The sequence below is a fragment of the Mycteria americana genome, chromosome 4, assembly GCF_035582795.1.
Source record: "Mycteria americana isolate JAX WOST 10 ecotype Jacksonville Zoo and Gardens chromosome 4, USCA_MyAme_1.0, whole genome shotgun sequence".
In the NCBI taxonomy this organism is placed as follows: Eukaryota; Metazoa; Chordata; class Aves; order Ciconiiformes; family Ciconiidae; genus Mycteria; species Mycteria americana.
In genome coordinates, this window is record NC_134368.1 from 27,702,471 (window position 1) to 27,708,470 (window position 6,000).

Here is a 6,000-nt window from a genome sequence, read left to right on the forward strand (position 1 = left end):
TGATGGTAGGACACAGAACTTAGAGGTTCACCTTAGATCTTAAGCTAAATCGAGTTTGATCTTTTGAAAGCATAAAAAAACCCGCCACACAAGGTCTACTTGCCATCCTGCAGGTGATGGAGGCCAAGTGCCCACTGTCTTTGTCAGGGCAGACTCCTACACTCATTTCCCATCACCTCGCTGCAGGGTCTGCCCTTCTACCCTTGGTGACAGGCTTACGAAACCAGGACCTCTCAGATGAGGCACAGCTAAACCAGCATCCATTAGCCATCCCAGGGCACTCTCTGCAATGCTTTGGTCAAATTCTTCTGCCAGACCTCTGTAACCTCCCGCTTGAAACATCCTTTGCAGAAGGTGAATGGAAAGCGGCAAAAGACACAACAAACTCCGTGGGGAACCAGGGAAGTACAGAGCTGCAAAGCCTGACACCTCTACTGGGCTAATAATTAACTCAACCGATGCTAATGATAGAAGGAGATAATTTGGTCACCTGGATAAACAGTCTGCTGGAGAAGAGTCAGTACAGTTTGTACAGAGAGAAACCCTGCCTAACAAACCTTTGAGTGCCAAACATGGACAAGGTACACCCATTCATTCTGATCTATCTGAACTTCCAAAAGGACTTCAACCAAGTCCCTTACCAAAAACTAAGGGCTTTCTTAAGGAAACTAGGCAGGCAGAGGTAAGAGGAAAGTCCTGTGTGGAAAGATAGATGGTCGAAAAATAGAAACAGGGTAAGGATAAGAGTGAACAGTCTCTTCTTGGAGGGAACAGAAGTCACCAGTGAAGTTCAGCAGAGACACGTGCTCAGACTTTGGCTGTTTGACACATTCACGTGAGACAAGGAAAGGGGAATGAGCAGTGAGCTGAGGAAGTTTGCTGATGCCAAAAAAATGTATTGTGGTAGCAAGGCCAGGATGCGAGGAATTCCAGACAATCCTGGGAGACCCGAGTCGATAACGCTGCAGAGGAAAGCTAATGCAAATAAACACAAGAAGTATAAGAAGATGCACATGGGAAAGACACAACCACTGCTATACATAACTGAGGGATTCCAAACTGACGTACTCCTGAGCAACATCTTGACATTACAATTTTACAGATTCATGAAACTAACTCACTAGCAGTCCAAAAAGCAAATCAAACATTACAAATCATTGAGAAAGAAAACAAAACATGGTTATGCCACTGTCTAGCTCACCTACATGTTGAAAACTGTATATAGCCCAGATCCTCCCATCCTAAAAGGACGTGTAGAACTGGGATAGACTCCTGGAAAGGGATGCTCACATTCCGGAATGGCTTCCATACAAAGAACATCTGAATAGGCAACTCTTCAGGCAGGTCAAAAGCGAACTTGATGAGGAAGACAGAGGCCTACAAAATCATGAGTGGCATAACACAGGATCACTAACCACCTCTGCCACACAAGAGCTAAGAGCCGCCAAATGAAGGAAGCCAGCTGAGAACATGCAGAAGGAGGGAATTCTTTACACAGCCAGAAGCAGAGCCACAGACAAGCAGCACTCCTGGCCATGGAGGCTGCAATGAGGTCCCAGGGGGCTGCAGACAGACCAGAGAAGCATTTGGAACCAAAAGCCACCAAATGTTTCGAAACAGTGAAAGGGTGCACCCAGCTCTGGCAACCCCAAGCTGAGAACAGCCAGAGGCTCAGAGAACATCTGTAGAAGAGGTTTTCAGTAAGGTCATCCTGTTCTGATTTTTCCTTGGGCATCTGCTTATAGGGCAGGGCGGGGGAGAGGTTGCAGAAGACAACGGATCAAAAAGGGAGCAGGCTGAAGGTAAAGGGTTAAAAAAAATAGGAAACTAAAGCAGGACACTACACAGAGCATCCCAACAGCACCCTCTGTTCCTTAAAGCTCTGGGGACAGCAGTGATTAGTCCTCTGCCCAGACCCATAATGAGACAAGGAAAGAGAAACAGGCAGAGATCCTGGGATCCTGCCCATCAAGTCTGGAGCCCATCAGCCTACGGAGCTGTGGCCAGCTCAGACAGGGGCAGGAGGAGGCTGGCAAGAAAATCCCATTCTTTCATAGGGTGGCAGATAGGAAAGCTATAAATCAAAAAAACACCCATAAGCTCAGGAAGAGGCTTTGGAGGAGCCAGAAGAGGAACTGCAGCCTCATGCATTAGATGTACATGTCCCAAGGTCTCCTTTTCCCTGCAAAAGGGATGTGAGTCACAGAGTCAATGAAGCACATCATAAATGCACCCATTTTAACCTCTCCTTGATTAATTTTCTCACATTTTATTTCAGCGGGCAACAGATTAGCCTGAAGTATAAGTCAGCCTGCAAGAGCATCTCATCCCTCCTGATGGCAAGAGATCACTTTCTGCTACAGGGCAAGGAAACAATGCAGAAGCACTTAGAGGCATCTCCAAGGTGCTGCTTGGAGGTGAAACCAGCCACCATGTAGCTTGCTCAAGTCCTGTGTGGCATACTGGGCTACAGAGATGAACCCTTGGTTTGGCCCATCACAGCTGCTCTTTCATTTCTATACTTATTACACCTCCTAGAAGCGGTCAGGTACTGCTGACAGTCATAGGACCCATTACATAGCATCCGCAGCTTGTTGTATTCTGTTGCACACATAATATTTTTAGAACCGACTACAGACTTCCGTACAAGTTTAACTACTGCAACCACCACACTAGATAACTCTCAGCTGTTCTGCATAACAGCAAATGAGACAAACCCCATGCACAACTAGCTCAACTAGACTTGTTTTCAAGTTTGCTTTAAACTTAATTTATTCCAGTCCTCCAGTCACAGCATAGCTTGGAGCACTGGTCTCTGCTCACACCATCTGGGTCTGCTGTACAGCCCCCCAAAAAACTCCTTTTTTTAGAGGATTTATGAATTACTTCAATAGGAATAAAAAAGGTTTTCTGCAGTTCATTTTTTAATCCAAAGGATAATAAGCTCAAACAGCTCACACACACACTAATGTATAGTCTCGTTTTGCACAGTTTTGACTTAAAGAAAAAGGAATTTCCACACAATTAGATGCAGCTGTAAGCCAACATTGATTATTTTGGAGGGGAAAAAAACTAACTTGCAAAACATTTCAGAAAGTGGCCACTAAACACATCACAAACCTTTCTAAGTAGCGATACAAATTGTAAAGCAAGCATTTTATTTTTATGCCAGTTTTGAATGTCAGATTTTAAAAATAAGAAACACTAGCGCAGAAAATCTATATTCAGTTAACTCAGACGTACAGAAAAGCTTTTCCTGAGTCACCAAGCCCCATCTCCTACTGCCACAGCCAAGCACACGATATCAGCTTCCTCAATATATCCTCAAGAGCCAGTTAGGGGCTTTGCTCCCACTTCTCCCATTTGAAGGTTGTTCTAGAACCTCACTCCATTTAGGGAAGAAACTGTCTAAATTCCAGCTTAAGTTTATTCATGCCAGTTTATATCTGTTTGTTCTTGTGCCAACATTGTTCTTTAGCTTAAATAGCTCCTCTCCCTTTCTAGTGTTTATATCCCTGCTGTATTTGCAGATTGCAATCATATCCCCTCTCAGGCCTCATTTGCTAGGCTAAACAAGCCAGGCTTTCCTTGTCTTCTCTGGAAAAACTGGCATTTCTTTCCCCCAGCCCCTCTCTGCACCTGTCCCACCCACAGCACAGGTGAGAGGACCTATGCCTGGCACTCCCCAGGAGCTCACACCCATCCCACCACCCCTCCCTGCCAGCTCTACCGTCGCCTTTACTTTCTCCATGGCAGCAGGACAGCAGCAGCTTGGTCAGAGACGAGCTAACGCACCCAGCACATCTCCTGCTCTGCTGTTCCCAGCAGCAGAGCTCCTTGCTCACAGCAGGGAACAAAGGCAAGACATCATCTTCTACTAGCAAGAGATGTACACATCATATAGTTTGTTTTCAGCGTGGATGATATGTTCAAGCGTAACTGCACATCCTAGGTCAGAGCTTCCAAAGTGCATAGATCTGCCATCTGACAGATGACAGAGATGTAATCAATTGATTACCTACCAACTATCAGAATTTTAGTTTTTCACAGCCTCTGCTTAAAAAAATCCTTACAGTAGGCAATCTCAAGTACTCAAATTCCTTCCTAACTAGCTCCCAAAATCACCACTCTCTTCAGCTCAAACCCTGTAGCAGCCCTCTCTAGGCTCCTCAGGCATTTCCTAAGGAAGTCACCATCCCTCCTGACCAAGGGCACAGCAGAGTCCACCCAATGCCCCACCAAAAATGACCATTTTTGTCACTGTTCCTGACTTAGCTATAGAACTGAAAAACAAAAGAAATAATCCAGATTTCCAAGTCATGCATCCCCTCTCCTAGGAAATGATTCCCACACTGTTGTGGTCTACTACTTAGATGCCTCCTTCACCGGGAAGGGCACATTCACTCCTGCTGCTTCAGAGCCAAGAATCTTCCTCCTTGTTACAGCCAAGTCATATATTCTTCATAACACACGATAAAACTATTCTTCCTCCTGAAGAGTTCTCTCCAAAACTTGATTTCCCTTAAGTGGCCAAAAAACCCAAAAATACAAGCCAAAAAGTATTCCATCAAACACTCATCACTATAAATGCAGAACAAAAATATTCACACTCAGCATGGCTGTTCCACGCAAGGAAGTTAATGAGCCAAGATTTTGTCCCAAGGTCACCGTAAGAGGATGTCTCTCCCTTTAAGGGCTAGGACATCTGCACGCTTATTTTAACCAAATGCAATTATGCAGGCAGAAAACAGTTTTGAGCACAAGACAGACAATTCATTCAAGCTTTCAGAAAGTACCAGAGTACTAGATGGCAGGATGATGACATGTCAGATCTAGAACGAACTAGAGGAATACACTGGTGAGCCAGAGGACACAGCAAGCCTGCAGCAGCTCAGCAGCAACCCGTACCTCAGCTTCTGGGGCAATACAGCAGATCCTAGGTGAAGCACTGTAACTTGCTGCAGATACTGTTATCCTCCACAACTTACTGCAGATACCGTTATCCTGTACGGCTACCAACAGCATCCACAACACAAAAAGCCTACCAGTCCATCACCAGTGCAGGTTTGGGTTTTTTCTTGGTTTTAGTTATTTTGTGTTCAAAGCACAGAACTGCACTTATCCTCCCTAGCAAGCAGGAGCCCAGACAAGAATTATAAAACATAGCAAACAAGCAGGCAAAGCAATGAAGTACAAATACGAACCGTTACACTTCCCATTTCATCTGTCTGAACTCATTCTCTCTCTAGCCGCAATTAGAAGTAGCTCCGTTGCCGTCGCGGGACCCAAGCGAATTCCTGAGAACTTCAAGTGGGATTAAACAGGGTTTTGTTCCGCATACTGTATTTTTGCACAGTACCATGTGCAACCCCGCGTGCAATCTCAAGTATGATTTAATCACAGAGCTGAACTCGCAAAGCCCACTCTAATAACCACAGAAAAAAAAAAAAAAAAAGAAGCTACTTCTACAGGCACTTTTGCCACTTTTCATGCTTACACGCCCCCCCGCAGCAGAACAAGCCCGGCCGCCGTTCCCATTCGCGCCCGCGGGAGGGAAGCCCACGCTCGCACCGACGCTCCGGCCAGCTCCCTGCAGCAGCGGCAGCACCGCAGCACCTCTGCACGACGGCGGAAAGCAGCGGGAGCGGGGCGGCGGGCCGGCGGCGGCAGCCGGCAGCCGCAGGCCGCCCCCGGCCCCGCACGCCCGAGGCCGGGATGCGCCGGAGCCGCCCCGGGCAAGGGCAGCGGGACTCTCCCCCGGCCTCCCGCCCGCTCGCACCGGCAGCGGGCCGACCGGAGCGGCGGCACGGCGGGCGGCCGCGCACCGGGAGCCCCGCCGCCGCGGGACACGCTGCGCGGCTCTGCCCTTTTCCTCCTGGCCCGGCCGCGGAGCGCACCTGCCTGCCGCGCCGCTCTGCGCTGCGCCGCCCGCCCCGGAGGCGCCCGTAGCCCGCTGCGGGATGCGGCCAGCCTTCCGGAAACGCTTCCCAGCCCGCTGCG

General features: G+C 48.0%; 1 protein-coding gene across 1 annotated transcript in view; it reads right to left on the bottom strand.

Moving 5' to 3' along the window:
- APBB2 (amyloid beta precursor protein binding family B member 2) overlaps positions 1-6,000 on the bottom strand; it is a 200,741-nt gene extending 194,741 nt beyond the window's left edge. The window contains exon 1 of the mRNA XM_075499973.1: positions 5,898-6,000. The gene's annotated coding sequence lies outside the window, so the exon portion shown is untranslated. The remainder of the gene's footprint in view (positions 1-5,897) is intronic.